The 18,080-nt window shown below is 41.5% G+C and overlaps 1 protein-coding gene across 2 annotated transcripts in view; it reads left to right on the top strand.

The window, feature by feature from the left end:
- The window catches only part of KANK1 (KN motif and ankyrin repeat domains 1), a 133,370-nt gene that overhangs the window by 45,156 nt on the left and 70,134 nt on the right, over positions 1 to 18,080 (top strand). The gene's annotated exons all lie outside the window — the stretch shown is intronic.

The following is an 18,080-nucleotide window of genomic DNA, read 5'->3' as shown; positions in this document are numbered from 1 at the left end:
TTTATTTTTTATAGACAGAGTCTTAGCATGTCACCCTTGGTAGAGTGCTATGGCGTCACAGCTCATAGCAACCTCAAACTCTGTGGACTTAAGAGATTCTCTTGTCTCAGCCTCCCAAGTACCTGGGGCTACAGGTACCCGCCACAACGCCTGGCTATTTTTTCGTTGCAGTTGTCATTGTTCTTTAGCAGGCCTGGGCCAGGCTTGAACCCGTCAGTGTTGGTGTGTATGGCTAGCGCCCTACTCACTAAGTTATAGGCACTGAGCCAAGAGTGGATATTTTTCATAAATCATAAAAGCAGCTCTTGGGGTTGATGAATTCCATGGTTTAGGGATATCATCAGAGTCTCCTGTTCTGTCATTCCTCTCTGCCATCCACCATGAGCTTGTGTGGCTCTGTGTGGTGGTAGAATGACGGCGGAAGCGCCAAGTGTCACATACATGATACTATGTATTGATGGAGGGAAACTGACAGTGAAGACTCAGAAGTTCTGACCAAAGATAATCATTAAGATACGTGAGCAGAACTGTCATTGAGCTGTCTCTTAGTCTATTTTCTGTTGCTTGTAAATGGGTAATTTATAAAGAAAAATTTCTTATAGTTATGGTGGATGACAAGTCCAAAGTCAAGGGGCTGTATCTGGTAAGAGCTTTCTTGCTGGCCGAGCCTTAATGGTCAGGTGCTAGCTCGGGGCTCTCTTCCTCTTAGAAAGCCACCAGTTCTCCTCCTGTTAATCCATTAATTTATTAGTCTGTGAGTGGATTAATTCATTCATGAGAGCAGAGTCCTTATGGTGTAGTCACCTCCCAATGGCCTCACCTCTCTCAATACTGCTACATTGGAGCTTAAGTTTCAATTTAAGTTTTTTAGGGGACATTTAGACAATAGTAATGGGCAAGTTGATTTAGCTATGTGCTCTCCATGTTTAATGGTAGATTAAGACTTGGCTCATTCAAGAAGTATGGTTCTTTTTTGCCTACTCTATAATTGTTTGAGGCTTTTTATCAACTTCTTAAACATCTTAATACATTGAATCCTAGAATCCTCCAGTTCCCAAAATTTTATTGGCAGACCAGGAATATGAAAAAGTATGTTAGTCTCCTATCCCTGTCTGAAAACAAAAGTAGGATGATAAACCCACCGTCTATGTCAAAGACTAGTTACAAACAAGACTTAATTAGATGGAAATAGGGAGTTCCCTAAATTGGGCTCCGCTCCTGCTGTGTTTCCACCTGTAGTGCCGATGAAGCGGCTGAAATCTCACTTGAACCATGTTAGCAACTCCGACTTTCTCCTCTTCCTGTACATTTCCTGAGGTTTTGCTCTCTTGGCATCGTCTTGTTTTTCAAGAAGATAAATGTCATCCCTTCTCTTCTGCTTTGTCGGGGATATTCTGCTTTTGTTCAGGATAAGCATATAAACCGTCTCAGACAAATCTCAATTTCCTGGCTGTTGGGGCTCAGTGTTAGCCCCAGCTCTGTAAAGTATTCCAGTGTGTCTTGTCAAAATTATAGGCAGAATGTTTGGCAAAGAAAACAATGGCTCTTTATCTCCCAAATTCTGGGCAAACTGATTGTCCGTTCTTTTGAGATAGATTGACTTTGTTGTTAAATGTGATACCTGCCATTGAAGAAGAACTCTTTATAACTCTCTTCTGCAGATTCCTCTGGTCCTCAGTTAATGGATTGAAATTTTCTCTTCTGACTCCTTTACAGAGTGATTGTCTCTCTGCCATTCAGTATAACTGTGTTATTGCCAGAAACAGACAAAAAGGGGCATCCCACTGTCCACAACTTAGGGGCAGCTTATTCCTTTTAACCTAAGGCTAAGTACATGGATTTGACTACATTTACTTTATGCCTTTTAGTACATTCACTTGAACAAAGCTAATGATTTAGGCACTTCATAAAATGCATAGTACATTAAGAAAACTACATCTCAATGTAAGTTCCACATTTCTACAGGAATCCCATAAAAACACTCTTAAGACACCCTTCTGCCAATCTGATGCTAAACGCTTTGTTTCACCAGGCTTCAACAAGTCTCTTCAAAGGTATCATTTTGCTTTAGCTGGAATTACATTCCACCCTATTTCACTGAAATATACACCTTCCCTTTAATTTTCTCTTTATCATTGGCAATAATCAGTGTGACTAGAGCTTACTTTTTTGGTACACGTAGATTTGATCTTGAATGATTTACCTAACAGTGTCACGCCATCTGTCTTCAGTGTATGTCTCAGACCCCAGCTAAGGTCTCTGTCGTAGCCAGTTCAGGCTGCTATAACAAAATGCCCTAGACTGGGTAATTTATAAACAGTACAAATGTGCTCACAGTTCTGCAGGCTGGGAAGTCCAAGATCAAAATGCTGGCAGATTTGGTGTCTAGTGAGGTCTGTCCTGTGTCCTCCCATGACAGAAGGGCAAAAGGACTCACACACTTCTCAGCTGCTTACATAATGGCACTAATTCTATTCATGAGGGCTCCACCCTTATGACCTAGTCACCTTCCAGAGAATCCACTTGTAATACCTTCTCCTAGAGAGAAGGTTTCAACATAATGATGAAGGGGCCCCAAACAGACCATAGCCATTTCCCAGATCTCACTGTTTTCAGCTTCATGAAAGAGTATCTCCTTATCTGAGTTAAGAAACCGAAGGCTCAGCTCGGTGCCTGTGGCTCAAGTGTCTAAGGCACTAGCCACATACATGTAAGGTTGCGGGTTCGAGTCCAGCCCAGCCCGCCAAACAACAATGATCGCTGCAACTAAAAAATAGCCAGGCATTGTGGCGGGGGCCTGTAGTCCCAGCTACTTGGGAGGCGGAGACAGGAGACTCACTTGAGCCCAGAAGTTGGAGGTTGCTGTGAGATATGAGGCCACAGCACTCTAACTAGGGGGACAGCTTGAGGCTCTGTCTCCAAAAAAAAAAAAAGAAAAGAAAAGAAACCAAAGGCTCTCATCCCAAGTGCTCAGGCAGGGCTAGTCCCTCTGCGTGGAAGCTCCTTTTTGAGGCACATGTCAGCATTTCTAAATATCTGCCTATTCAGCAAAAATTTAAAAAGGGAGTGCTAAATTTTGATGTCAGTTTTTTAATAGATGTTGCCAAAAGCCACGTTGATAGCCCAAACCAATTTTCCCATTTACAGCCAGTGTACTTCATGCCCAAAGAGGGTAATCCTATTTGGGGGAAAGCCCTATGATGGTGAGAAATTCAGCTTTAAGAAACCAGGTTCCCCATGGAAGTGATAATGAATGCAGTTAGATGTGTAGAGTATGTTCAAAGGCAGTCTGGGATGTGTGTGGATCCTCTGTCTTTGTCAGATAAACAAATGACAGTCTTTTACCTCATTATTTCCTAAGTTAGAATACTCCTTATCAGATGTTTGCTTTGGTCATTGGAAGTAAAGTACAACCTCCCTCTTGGAATCCTTCCTTTTCTCAGTATCTTGTGTATCTTTTCCAAGAGATGGGTTTATTTTGTGAAACCTGGCTGATCAGATCATCGCCAGCACATAAAGGGAGCTGCTCCAAAGTTCAGGCTGTTGTACTAATCACTGGGATTCCAGAGAATTTTAAGGCATGTGGCCCTGCACTTAAGGAACTCAGAACAGAAGCATCCTCAGATCCTAACTGCATGGAAGCTAAGCCTGTGCCCTTGATTGATGGAGGAAAAAGTCCATGAGAAAGGCCCCCGTGAAGCTTTCTCTACCTGTCTTACATCTTACATTCTTGCTATTTCATCTTTTCTTTTTTTTGGAGACAGAGTCTATGTCACCCTCAGTAGAGTGCTGTGGCATCACAGCAACCTCAAACTCTTGGGCTTACGTGATTCTTTTGCCTCATCCTCCTGAGTAGCTGGAACTATAGGCGCCCTCCACAATGCCTGGCTATTTTTTGTTGCAGTTATCATTGTTGTTTAGCAGGCCCCGGGCAGGTTTCAAATCCACCAGCCTCAGTGTATGTGACTTGCGCCGTAACCACTATGCTGTGAGCACCAAGCCCTTGCCATTTCTTCTAATACCTTTTTATTCTACCTTGACCTTCTTCTGCCAACTCACCCTGATCTTAATGATCAAGAAAATTCATACATTTGGGGGGTTTTAATGACATCTTTATTAAGGTATAATTCACAAACCATACGATCCACCCATTTAAGGGGTACAATTAAATGGTATTTTATTTTATTTATTTATTTTTGAGACAGAGTCTTACTTTGTCACCCTGGATAGAGTGCTGTGGTGTCATAGTTCACAGCAACCTCATACTCTTGGGCTCAGGCAGTCCTCTTGTCTTAGCCTCCCAAGTAGCTGGGGCTATAGGTTCCTGCCACAACACCTGGCTACCTTTTTTTAGAGATGAGTTCTTGATCTTGCTCAGGCTGGTCTTGAACTCATGAGCTCAAGCAATTCACCTGACTCGACCTTCCAGAGAGCTGGAATTAAATGGTTTTTAGTAAATTCACATAATTGTGCAAGCATCACCACAAACACTATTAGACTACTTTCATCACTCCCCAAAGAATACCCATATCTATTAATATTTGGCATTCATAAGCCCATTTCTTGCCAACCTCCCACCCCAAGCCCTAGGCAACCATTTATTTGCTTTCTGTCTCTATGGGTATACTTTGTTTTTATTGAGACTAGGATACCAAGTTCAAGAAGTTTAAACTCAGATGAATTGTGGTCTTGGATTTTTCTTCCTTTCTTTTCCTCAGTAGAGTGCTGTGGCATCACAGCTCACAGCGACCTCCAACTCCTGGGCTTAGGCAATTCTGTTGCCTCAGCCTCCCGAGTAGCTGGGACTATAGGCACCTGCCATAATGCCCGGCTATTTTTTATTGCAGTTTGGTTGGGGTCAGGTTTAAACCTGCCACCCTCCGTATATGGGGACGGAGCCCTACTCACTGAACCACAGGCACTGCCCTGGGCTTGGATTTTTCAATGGGTTAATCAGTTTACTACTGATACAGCAGCTGCTAGATTTTTGACCTCTTTACCTGGTTGTGTTCTCTGGCTTTTTTTTTTTTTTCCCCAAATTAAGCAAGGGTCCTTTATTGTTCAGCCAGGGCTCATGACTCAAAGTCTCTCGGCCCCCAGAAGCAGGGTAGAAACTTTTTATAAGGTGCTTAGGTAGGGGAGGGAGGAGTCCTTAATGCAAGCTGAATTTGACAAGAGTAAACACCTATAAAATTAGAGCTCTAGGGTAAGGGGAGTGCTTATAAAGGGGAGCTGTGGTTTCATAGGTTTTGCAGTTTTTGCTAAACTCTGCAGCTTTCAGCTAAGCTTACTATTATTGAAAGCCCTTAGCAAAGTGGAGTAAGTTTGGCTCTATGAACTGTGCCATAATAGTGGAAAGGCCCTGGAGTAAATGGGTCTGTAGAATACCACACAATAAGCCACCCTACTTGTGTGGTGGAAAGGCACAGCTTTTCTCTTTGAGGGTCACATGCAAAGAGCCTTTCCTCATCTCCCCTAACCTCAAAAGAGAGACATCATTTTTACAGCAACTTCTCTAAATTGATTCACCCTTGGCAAACTGAATGAGAGTGGAGCTTGGTTGGCGGGCCTGGTTTTGAACAAGTATTTGATTTGCTAATCTCAGTAGTTCTTTAAACTTACTTTTGTAAATTTCCTGTAGAAAAAAAATCAATGCTGGGTTCTTGGATATACTCAGCCACCAGAATACCATCACATCAGGCCCATTTCTACTTTTTTGAGGCAGATGGTTTACATTTCTATGAATTGGCAGCTATAGAAGTCTCCATCTTTGAGTGGGAGAGAAATTTGAGCTAGACAAGAACTGTTTTTGTGGCAGGTAATTATTATTTAAAACTTATTTCCATTTCTGGAGGCAAATTAATTTCTATGTTCTTCACAGTAAATAGGTTCCCGTCACCTTTTATTTTCTCCCATCTGGTGAGCTGCTGCTATAGATGGAAGAAAGTTAGTACTTCCTTTTGGTATTTTGAGAGTTTTATTTTTGTGCCTGTTCTTGGCAGCCTTTCCTCTCTGTAAAGCCGGTGTTGAAGTGAGGGCGAGGGTAAGTATCCGTATCCCTGTTCTAGAAGATTTTCTAAAATGCATATTTACTATGGAATAAATATCTTTTTTCTTCTACTTTGTAGCTCCATAATATGTTAGGAACCTTTCTGTAAACAAATTAAATGGCCTATTTAGAATCATAAAAAATAGGATAGGGTATTTCAAAATGTCTGGATAGATCCGAATCTGGAAATATCTTATGCTTTAAAACCAAGGATCTGTTGTGGGTGCAGAGTGACACTCCTCTACCTCCATCTTCCTTTGAAATCTCATGCAAGTTTTTTCAGGGGGCTTGGGGGGCAGTATGTGTTTGCATTTTCTGTAAGAAAGTTTGTAACTTGCATAAACTGTTCAAAAGCCACCGCCTTCACATATCTTTTTGATTATTAACTTTCACTGCGTTTGTTGTAAAATCTGTTATTTCCCATTTCAAAACAACTTTCAATATTATTTAACTTAAATGTTTCTTTTGCAAAATAAGATAACTTTTTGCAATCCCTTTTTCAGTTCGTTTAATTAATCGTCCACCAAAAATTTTGGTCCATACTCTAGGGGCTGTCTCCCATGAGGATTTGGTTTAAAAGTTTTTAATATAGATGAACTGAACTTGATTTTGATTGGTTTTGCATATAGAAGAAGGTGTATTCTAGTGCAGTGTGTGAGGTGCTTTTACATAGGACATGCATCTTTCTTCCTGATGCAGTAATTGCTTTGATTATTCTCTATGCAGCAGAATGCCAGTAATGTGGTAAAGCTAGTGTTTTAACCTCTGTAACAGAGGGTACAGAAGTAGAGTGGATCTTGGCCCTGCAGGTCTCGAAACTAAGCTGTATTGTCATCTGGGAAAGCAGTTAAACAAAGCACAGATTTTTAAATTGATGTGGGCACTAAGGTTTCAATCAAGATAAGTACCTTTGATTTCTGTGTGTGTTTGTGCTATTCTTTTGAGAAGAAGCATTAAATTACCATTAACCTGGGCAAAAGGGAATTGAGTTTTACTCCGAAATGTTTAAGAGTTCAAGAATTATGCCTAAAGTTAATAATCAGCGAAATAAGAGAAGTCATGCTTTTAAGAAATTAAATCCCTATTGTTTAACACACACACACACTCACTCACTGGTCTATACAACAAGAACAAGGTGAAGGGTTAAAAAATTATTTCACGATTTAGCCACAAATTAAAAAGTTTATTTGAACAAACATTACTGAAGAGGAGGTCTAAGGCATGATGGACCCGTGGAGCTGACATTCCGGGCAGAACAGACATCTATTAAAGTTGTACTTCACCCTTCCCTTCCTCCCAGAAGTTTTCCAAGTTTGTTTAGGAGACCTATTTTGACACTGAATGCAGATCTTTGGAAAATAGGGCTATCAGCAGGTACCATAAAGAGACAGAAAAATGTTTAAAAGTTAAATTGTAGTAAAAATGTAGATTATATTTTTCCATCAGAAGTTAAGCTGTCCTGGATGGCTGAGCTTTCCAAAGAGTACAAGATTTGTCTCCTTAAGTTTTCTCTGTCTTTCTCTCACTTAGTAATCTTCTTTTGAATTTTTTTTTTGAAATGATTAGACTTTATTTTTATTACTTGTTATTTGTGTAGATTTTAGACAGAAGATCTTGCTCTGTCACCCAAGCTGAAGTGTAGTGGTATATTTGGGCTCAAGTGATTGTCCTTCCTCAGATAATTTTTTACGTTTTTTGTAGAAATGGGATCTCATTTTTTTGCCCAGGCTGACCTCAAACTCTTGGACTCAAGTGATTCTCCCTCCTCACCCTCCCAAAGTGTCAGGATTACAGGTAAGAGCCATCACACCAGGCCCATTTCTGCTTTTTTGAGACAGAGTCTCATTTTTTCACTCTTGGTGGAGGGCTGTTGTGTGACAGCCTCAAACTCATGGCTCAAGCAATCCTCTTGCCTCAGCCTCCTGAGTAGCTGGGGCTACAGGTGCCCTCAACAATGCTGGGCTAGGTTTTGGTAGAGACAGGGTCTTGCTTCTCTTTCTCAGGCTGGTCTGGAACTGCTGAGCTCAAGCAAACCACTCACCGTGGCCTCCCAGAGTGCTAGGATTAGAGGCCACTAATGCCTGGCCTTGTAGATGTTACTTTTGATAGTTTACTTATTGGATTATTTACTGTTCTCGTTAGTATTCTAATTATTGTGGCTAGACACCTAAGCTCTGGATAAGATATGGAATTATTACATAGTGATGTATTATAGTATTTCTTGGCATTATAAGTAAGTATGCTGTATGATACTGTTATTATATTTATAAAATATTGAGAAGTAATAAAATAACAAGTTTATGAAGACACTGTCACTTTATCTCTCTTTTGGTTCCCTTTTCAGCCTTTCCATGAGATTTAATCCATCATAGCTAGGATTTATTTTTAGCTTTGCTCCGGTTCCAAACTACTGAAAACTGCAAAAAACAAGTGTATTTTCTTAGTGTTCATATTCTTTCATTTTACAAATATAAATTTAACCCTCCTCTTTTTTACAAAAATCACTCTAGTTTATCTTAGGGAGAAAACTCTTAACATGGTGAGACTCCTCAGTGTCAAATGAGGAGAAGCCTTATTTGGAGTGGTAGGGAGAGTTCTCGCCTCTCTCTCATCTATGCTTCAAGCTATTTTTTCCTTGTTGATTCAGAACAACAAATACTAAGCAACCTCAGTTCTTCTTCTGGCTCACATTTATATATAGCAGAGATATGAAATTGAGATCTCCTTATACAAGTTGTTTGGCGGGTAGTTTTGGAAAAGTGTTTTTCATAGAGATGCTTTTAAAGTCCAAGAAAATCAGGTTGAAAATGAAAAGACCTGGGTGATTCAATATATTACAACACTCACAATTACCTTACACATAGATAATCTGTAGATAGAGACCACCATTTATAGGTGTTCTTTTCCTTTAAGCTGTACTAACTATGTGGTAGTAAGTTCTTGTTTCTTTTATCTATCTTTAATAGCACCATCTCAGTATTTTTAGAAAATATGCAGTTTTTATAAAATTTGCCTTCTCTGGTGATTAAGTGAAAACATAAACAGAGAAATAAAAATGTATCAATTCCTTTTCTATTTTTTTCTTTTCTTTTTTTTTTTTTTGGAGACAGAGTCCCACTATGTCATCCTTCGTAGAGTGCTGTATGTCACAGCTCACACCAACCTCCAGCTCTCAGGCTTAAGCGATTCTCTTGCCTCAGCCTCCCAAGTAGGTGGGACTACAGGCACCTGCCTCAACGCCCAGCTGTTTTTTTATTGCAATTGTCGTTGTTTAGGTGGCCCAGGCCGGGTTCGAACCTGCCAGCCTGGGTATATGTGACTGGCGCCCTACCCACTGAGCTATAGGCGCCACCCCAATTCCTTTTCTTAAGGAATTTATCCCCTCATTCAAAAAATAATTTTGAATTAGTTCAATTAAAAATCATTTTGAATATTGGGAATCCTAGGCTTTTGAGTACAGTACTCAAAACTGAGTACCTAGTTTTTAGGTACTCAGAAAACTAAGGCAACATAATCATTGCACTTGCAAAGCTTAAAGCCCAGTGGGAAAGAGGAAAAGCAACAGGATTGGAACAAAAGCCACAGTTGTCACAGTGTCACATGCCAGTGGAAGCTCACTTTACTCTATTTTAGTTTCCTTATCTTTTATGGGGAAAAGTATTTCATGAAGCTGTTTTGGCGCTTAGCTAAGGTAATGCATGTGATAACACTGTAAAATTGTAAAGCTGTGGATATATCTGTCAACAGCCAAGTTTGGTTTAATTAGAAGCTGGGAGAATTTTTATCCTCAAATGCTATAGGTAATTCAGGGATGAGAATCTGGTTAAATTGAGGGAAATGGTGCACCTCAGTGTCAAGTCTCGTCCCAATGAGAATGGTGGAAATTGTATTATTAGGAGGCTCTCCTTCCAGCTATCATTTCTTTGGTATTTATACTAAGTGGTGTTGACACTGAGAACGGGACATCTCACTTCATTGTCAGCATTTTCTTGGTACCCACAGTGTGTTTTTACTCTGTCTCCTTACTCAGAATGCATTGAGCCTCCTGGCAGGGGAATAAACATAAGATGCCTGTTTTATAGTTGGGTCCTTATAGCATAGTATTTCTATTTGTTCTTCACCCTTCATTTTTTCCATTAGTTCTTTAAAGATAGAGAAATTATGTGTCCTAGTTTTCCTGGGACAGTTTTAGTTCATATGTGTTGTCCCGGCATCCTATCTATTCAGCATTGTAAACTGAAAGGTATCCTAATTTGGACCTTAAGTTACCTGGTCACCCTGGTCACGGCAGAGAAGAAAATTCAATGAGGAGTCAGCAAATTCGTGCAAATGTGAAGATCTGTGATAACTGACATCAGCCACTGAGCATGACTTAACAGAGTGCGGATTTCATCTGTAATATCCTAGAATGCAACTTACAGGTTTAAATCAGTAGTGTCTGATTATAGCTACACACCACAGCAGGTTTCCTAATGGGCTGTGAAGATTAAAGCATGTGCTTGTTCACTCTGGCACAGAGCCGTGGCTTTGACACTTCGCCAGTTTTCACTCCAGTGTAGCTTGTTGGAGCTTGAAGATGGACATTGCTTCTTAAAGACCTATCAGAGTTTTCATTCATTGTGAGCATATGCATTAAGTTGGTATTGATCTGGTTTTCACCATCATTCACCCATGGCAGCCAAGCAAAGGAGGTGTAACACCTGCCTATCACAGCCTCCCCAGCTATGCAGTGCCCTTGGTGTGCCCATGGGGATAGCGGTAGGATGCAGCCTGGTGGGACAAACCCACCTTGCAGCATCTCTGCCTTGCCCTACCCTCTCAAGGTAGGATTGAGAGGTCCAAAAGCTGAAAAAGAGGAAATTCTGCAGTCCTTTGTTTTTCATAGCAAAGAAGGTGCCACTTTGTGTGACTGCTTACAATCCCCAGGATAGTAGAATAAAATTGTCCCTTCCACTTGGCATGAATATGAAATGTGTGTCATGGTTGAAGGCATATTTTACTATTTTATTATCTGCGGTCCCGATATTCTCATTGCAGGGCTTTTTGGAAAAAGTTCAGTGCAAGTTACTCTTTCTTAAAATCAAATTAATCTGCCTTTCTCTTTTGAGAGCTCTGTTGGAGTTTGGGGTCTGTCTCTGTGCTTAGTAGCCCCAAAGAAGTGTGTATGATTTAAGTCTTGCAAAGTAAAAGGGAAAGAAATAAAGAAAAATCAATAAAATGGGGCAGTTTTACTCTTTAGGAAGGGAAAAGGGACATAAAAGTGACATCTCTACTAAAACGGTGCTTCTCATGCTTCAGTGTGGGACTCTTGCTACGCAGGCTCTGACTGAGTGTGTCTGAGGTGGGAGCCTGAGACTGTGCACTCCGACCAGCTCGAGAGGTTGCCAGTGGGTGCTGCTGGACCACAGGCCACAACTTCGGTAGTGGGTTGTTAGGAAACATGTGCTTCACCTAGCTCTGACTCTGGATGTCACCTTTGCACCACAGGCAAGGAGGAGTGGCACAAGTGAGACCCTCAACTATTGAGATAGCTGAGGTTAGAGTGAGAGGGGCTGCACAGACAGTTGGATCTTAAATATTGTTCTCAGTCTCTAAAAAAGCTTCAGGTATCCCCTATAGCAAGGGTCCTCAAACTTTTTAAACAGGGGGCCAGTTCACTGTCTCTCAGACCGTTGGAGGGCCAGACTGCCAGCCCTGAGACAGTCGGCTACTAAGCAGGACAGGCAGCAGCAGCAGCAAAAACACCCTGCGGGCCTGATAAATGTCCTAGGCAGGGCTGCATGTGGCCTGCAGGCCGTAGTTTGAGGACGCCTGCCCTACAGAGTCCCAGTGTTTCTGCTTATGAAATGAATAAAGAGGCCAGGTGCAGTGGCTCAACACCTGTAATACTAGATTTTGGGAAGCTGAGGTGGGTGGATTGCTTGAGCTCAGGAGTTTGAGACCAGCCTGAGCCATAGCGAGACCCCATTTCTTAAAAATATCTGGGCATGTGATGGGTGCCTGACATTCCAGCTGCTCAGGAGGCTGAGGCCAAAGAATCACTTGAGCCCAAGAGTTTGAGGTTGCTGTGATCTATGACACCATGGCCCTCTACCGAGGGTGACAAAATGAAACTCTGTCTCAAAAAAAAAAAAAAGAATAAGGAAATATACATTCCATGGGTTTGTAATTCCAGTAACTGGCTCATTTCACATCTATTAAGGACTATAAGGAAAGGAGTGGAGAGGGATGGAAGACAAAGAAAATAGGAAATTAGAGGAAATTTAGAAAGGAAAGTTCCATTCCCTCCCGGTTCCATCATAGGAAAAAAGCTGTTAGGTGCCTTCTTAGCACCTCTAAATAGACCTACAGGACCCCCACTAACTAGTTGATGTGACTCTATTCTGGCTCCTTAACCTTCGTCATTTCACAAAGCATCCTCATCTACACAGAAAGAAGAATTTAGATTTTAGGGGGTTTTCAGAGCCCCTTTGATAATTTAAAGCATCGTGGCTAAGAATTTGATGATTGTACAACACTAAATATAATACAAATGTCTTTAAGAGTGAGGTTTTATTTCTATAAGGGCACCTGCAAAATAAGTGTGTGTTAAAACATATGTATGTTTTATATTTTCCCCTACATTCCTTGGTCTCTTCCTTTAAAAAAATTTTTATTTTGTTTCATGGCTTCAACATTTCTGAAAATTTTTCCATCTTTGTGTATAATCCATAGTTAGCTTTATTCATTTCTGCTGCTAGCATACTGGTTTAAGAAATTTGACCTCATAGTGGCAGCAGTTGCTAGAAATTTCTTCTGTGGTTTACCAGTGTTTTGCTTAAGCATCTGCTTGGGGGGGGTGTGCAGGGACAGGGGGATGAGAATTGTGCATTAAATGCATCCTCTGTTGAGAGGATAAAGGGATGCTTGTTCTAGAAGGTACCTTGGGTCCAGCTGTGTTCTTTCCTTAAGTGTGTTCCCTATAACGACTTCTTCAGTCTTAGAAAAGAAGCCTGGAATTTGTTTACATCTCTGTTCTGATTATATAATATAATGAATCGCTCTAAGTCAAGGATTACTAATTCTTACACTTGCAGATGACAGAATTAAAAATTATCTATAAATTTGTCTCCATAAAGCTAACATTGTGTGCAGGGTTTACGTTTTATAAAATGTAAATTGCTCTGAGCCAAAGATGGAGAATAAGCACAGAATCCATGTGGAACAACTAAAATTACTGTATTAAAGTCAAACTTAAGGAAAACACAGTAATAGTGTGCAGATATTTTTGGTACATTGTTTTGAGGATGTGTTTATTGTATTCTAAGCAATAAATTTAGAAATGGAATCCAGCTTAACTGGCCCTCCCACAAGGTTTTGGTGAGAGTATAAATTGATACTTCCTCTCTCGAGGACAACTGACATTATCCATCAGAATATGTAGTCTGTATTTTTTCATGCAGCAAACCCACCTCATGGGATTTACCTATAGGGAATTATTGTATAAGTACACAGGCTATTAGTATATGTAAAAGTATGTTCATCAAAGTGTTTGCAATGTGAAAAATTTGGAAGCAACCTAAATATAGTCAAACAAAATGTGGTACAAATATGAAAGAGAATATTGTGCATCCTTAAAAAGTGATGTAGTTACTGTCTTCAAAAGATGACTGTATATAAAATTAAAAGTTATAAAATGACATATTTGGGGAAAACACATATGTACATCCATTTATATTAATATAAGCACAAGGAAGAATTAGGATGTTTCTAGTAGTGGAACTACAGCTGATTTTTCCCTGTCTCTTTTACACTTTATTGTTGAATTTTCAGTACTGTTAGATACAGGGGCATAGAAAACTTACTTGGAAAGGGGTGGGAAAACAGCCGCCACTCTGGGAGTTGACTTAGAAAAGAAACCAGAGTCCGGGTATTTCAGCATCTCTTTTGGTGTTAACTGGTGGGAATTGTCTGACTAATCACAGCTGTGCCAGAGGAGTGTCCAGAGGCAGTTGGGGCCCATTGGGTGAGATCTGTGTCCTGCTGACCCATACACAGCCTCCCATACAGTCTGTCTGTATTTAGCAACATTGCCCAAGGGAGCCTTATGTTCCCCTTGAGCCATGATTTAGAAAAGCATAATCATAGATGTCCGTTTAAGTAACTTTTCCCAGAGTGGTGGAGGTGGTTCAAGGCCAAGTTGAAATGAAATGTGGTTCCCAGGCGCCTGGTCTATCTAGTGCTGCTACTTTGCATATCTCCGGGCTGTGCTGTGGTGGATGGGCCCCAATTCTCACAAGCAGTTTTTAAGGACAGAGAAAAAATTTCTAGGTAAGAGAATGGCTTTTCTTTCATATCATAAACACTGAATTGTTAGGTCTTTTGTCTAGATCTGTGTCCTCTTAAATACGTGGAAACTCAAGGGTCGTCGATGACCCTTGGGTCTGCTCTCTTTGGGGTAGATAATAAAGTCTGCAAAACCTCTCCCTTGAACAATGCGTGTTGGCTGAGAAATCTTAAAACTTTGTGTTTGATTTTGGAGGTTTCAAGAGCCCTCTAAAGCCTGTCCCTCTGTCACACATGTCCTGTGCCTTGCACTCCCCAAGTTTGCACATAGCTTTCTTACGTTTAGAGATAATGGAACTATGACACAGTTTTCATACTTTTGTAATAAATATATTTTCTTGCCAAACAAAAAGGGAGAAAGTATAGCAACTAGGAAGCTGAATAAGCCTCAGCACAGTGCACACTTAGTGTTTTGTTTACTATCGTTAGATTGTTTTTCTGATCAAAGTAAAATTGTGTAATGCTCATTAAAACTCCCACCACGTTAGCACAACTGTTTTTGCAGTTAGGGCAACTCTGCTCCTATCAACATGGATATTTTATGGTTCTGACCAAAGCCTGTCTTCACCACATTCCTTTGTCCTGTTTTTCTTCCATGTGAAAGACACAGGCTGAGGCCCCAGATAAGGCCATCCAGTGTTTCTTTGTGCTTCTAGGTGTTTGAATAAGAGCAGGTAGTTTCCACTTAAAAGATGTAAGAGTTTTGAAACTTCCCTCAGATCAGCTGGAAGACCTGTTAACACCCCAACCATTGGCTTACCTGAAGAGTTTCTACATGGCAGAGCTCACGAGTATGCACTTCTAGTAAGTCCCCAGGTGATGCTGGCACCAGTGGTCCAGGGCCATACTTGGAGAAACAGTGGCCTGAAGAATAAGGGTCCTGCAAGGCAATGTGTTTTCCAGGCTTCTCTGAAAATAGGAATCACTTAGGGATATATGTTAAGAACATAAATTTCAACTCCACATCAGACTCACTGAATCAGAATCTCTGCAGCGAGTCTTGCGATGCTTTATCATCATATTTGTGAAAATACTATTGCTATCAAGTAAACTCTGATAGAGCATCACTTGTTTCCAAGCCACCCATGAGATAGTAGAATTCATTTGCCACTCTAAACCGTATCACTCAACCATTGCATGCTTCACCCTGGGATGCCTTCCTCTCCTAGAAGCCTTCTCCTTGGCAGCATCCTCATTTTAAGGGAATTTGAAATCATTCTTATAAAACATAAATATTTTTATCTCAGTTGCCAAATACATTGTGCAGAAGAGATACTAGAATGCCTGTCTTCTAAGAATTTCCTGAAGTTTTCTTGAGTTAATTTTTTTACATAGTCAAAGTTGGGGAGGGGGAATGAGAGAAAGAGAGGAGGGAGGATGAAATGTGCATTTCTGTCAAGTTCCCTGGGGATGGCCATGCTGCTGATCTGGGGACCTCATTGTAAGAACCACTGGCAAAGACAGCAACTCTCAGACTTAGTGCTTGGAATCTCCTGGTGGAGCTGTAAAAAAATACTTCTGCCTGGATCTCCCATCCCTAGGGACTTAATTTAATTCGTTTATGGTAGGTCGTGGATGGTTGTCACCATTGCTGTGGGTCCCTCAGGATAAAAGGTAATGGGTTAGGAAGCTCAAGACCTGATGGGAAAAGTAAGGGCTAAGCCAGTACTTCTCACACTTCCGAGTGCATACCAGTCACCTAATACTGGATCCGAGTGTTTGCTTGATCTTGATCTAGAACCTTGCTTTCCAGATTCCTCCTTTACTCAGATCCTGCCCCTTAGCTGTTCTTCCCCAGGAGGCTGAACGGGGTGCTCATTGCTGGAGCTGCATGACTCTGGGCTCCTTAGTGCTGTCTAGACTGCACACGAGACAGCTGGCCTTTTTTTTTGAGACAGAGTCTCACTTTGTCATCTGGGTTGAGTTACAGCTCGCAGCAATCTCAAACTCCTGGGCTGAAGCAATTCTCTTGGCTAAGCCTCTCAGGTAGCTGGGACTGCAGGCACCCACCATGACGCCTGGCTACTTTTTAGAGATGGGGTCTCACACTTCCTCAGGCTGGTCCTGAACTTATGAGCTCTAGCAATCTACCCACCTCAGTCTCCCAGAGTGTTGGGATTACAGGCGTGAGCCACTGTACCTGGCAAGTTAAGTCCAACCTTTCCAGCCTGAGCTGGGTGAAGCCTGTTCTTTGGCAGGTTCCATTCCCTGGGACTTTTCCTAGTGTAGTGGGATTGAAAGGGAGAGGGAGGACCTCCATGTGAAGAGGAGGCATTCACATCCCTGCTATGGCATCTGCTTCCCCTGGCCTGTTGCATTTCACCAGATGGCATTTGAATGGCTCCTCTGGGGACACATCTGTGGCATCCAATCATTTGAAAACAGTGGAGATGGACCGTAGTCCCCCTTTCTGCCGTTCATGATGATGAAGGCGTACAGCTCTTCCTCTTGGGCGTGGCCTGTCATTGGTCAGTCTATCACTCAGTGGCGCCTGTGGCTCAGTGAGTAGAGCATCAGCCTCATATACTAAGGGTGGCAGGTTCAAACCCAACCCCAGCCAAACTGCAACAAAAACAGATGGGCGTTGTGGCGGGCACCTGTAGTCCCAGCTACTTGGGAGGCTGAGGCAAGAGAATTTCCTAAGCCCAGGAGTTGCAGGTTGCTGTGAGCTGTGACTCCATAGTACTCTACCGAGGGCAACAAAGTGAGACTCTATCTCTCAAGAAAAAGAAAGAAAAAGATTCTCATCATTACCTCTTTTTAAATGACATCTGCGGCAGACACTCCCAGCCCTCCTGCCACCCTGTGTTCTGGTATGTGCCTGCCTGGTGCACGGGATGAATGTCAGCAGAACTCTTGAAGAAGCATGAAAGTGATGCGCTTCCCTCAGCAGGAAAGCCCTGACAGTAAAAAAGCAGGGACTGTGCTAAATCTCCTGTGTTAAAAAAGGAAAAGCTTAAGTGAGATTCATTTCAGCTGAAGGAAAGAACATTCAGGATTTGCTAGAACAGCTTGTATGACATGTGGAAGGCAGCTTGACCTTGAGTGTGGCTGGGCCCCACGATGCTAACTCTGATTTTTTTATTTGTGGTGAAAAACATGTATCAAAGATTTATCTTCTTAATTTTTAAGTGTATTATTAACGAATGCACATTGTTATATTAACAGGTATCTAGAACTTTTTTCATTTTGCACAACTGAAATTGATTTTTTTTTTTTAATAGAGACAGAGTCTCACTTTGTTGCCCTTGGTAGAGTGCTGTGGCATCACAGCTCACAGCAACCTCCAGCTCTTGGGCTTAGGTGATTCTCTTGCCTCAGCCTCCTGAGTAGCTGGGACCACAGGCGTCCACCACAACGCCCGGCTATTTTTGTTGTTGTTGTTGCAGTTTGGCCGGGGCTGGGTTCGAACCCGCCACCCTCGCTATATGGGGCTGACACCCTGCTCACTGAGCCACAGGCGCCCCCCAAAACTGACTTAATTTTTAAGTGCACGTTACAGTATTATTAACTTTACATTCTCCCACTCCCACATTCTATTTTCTGTTTCTAGGAGTTTGATTACTTAGATATCTCATAAATGGGCATCATACAGTATTTAGCTTTTTGTGACTGACATATTTCATTTTGTAGAATATGATAGGATTTTTTCTTTTTAAGATTAAATATTTAGGCTCAGCACCTGTAGCACAGTGGTTACAGCGCC

The sequence above is a fragment of the Otolemur garnettii genome, unplaced genomic scaffold (assembly GCF_000181295.1).
Source record: "Otolemur garnettii isolate 467f Iridium unplaced genomic scaffold, OtoGar3 scaffold00006, whole genome shotgun sequence".
In the NCBI taxonomy this organism is placed as follows: domain Eukaryota; kingdom Metazoa; phylum Chordata; class Mammalia; order Primates; family Galagidae; genus Otolemur; species Otolemur garnettii.
This window is presented reverse-complemented; position numbering and strand designations above follow the sequence as displayed.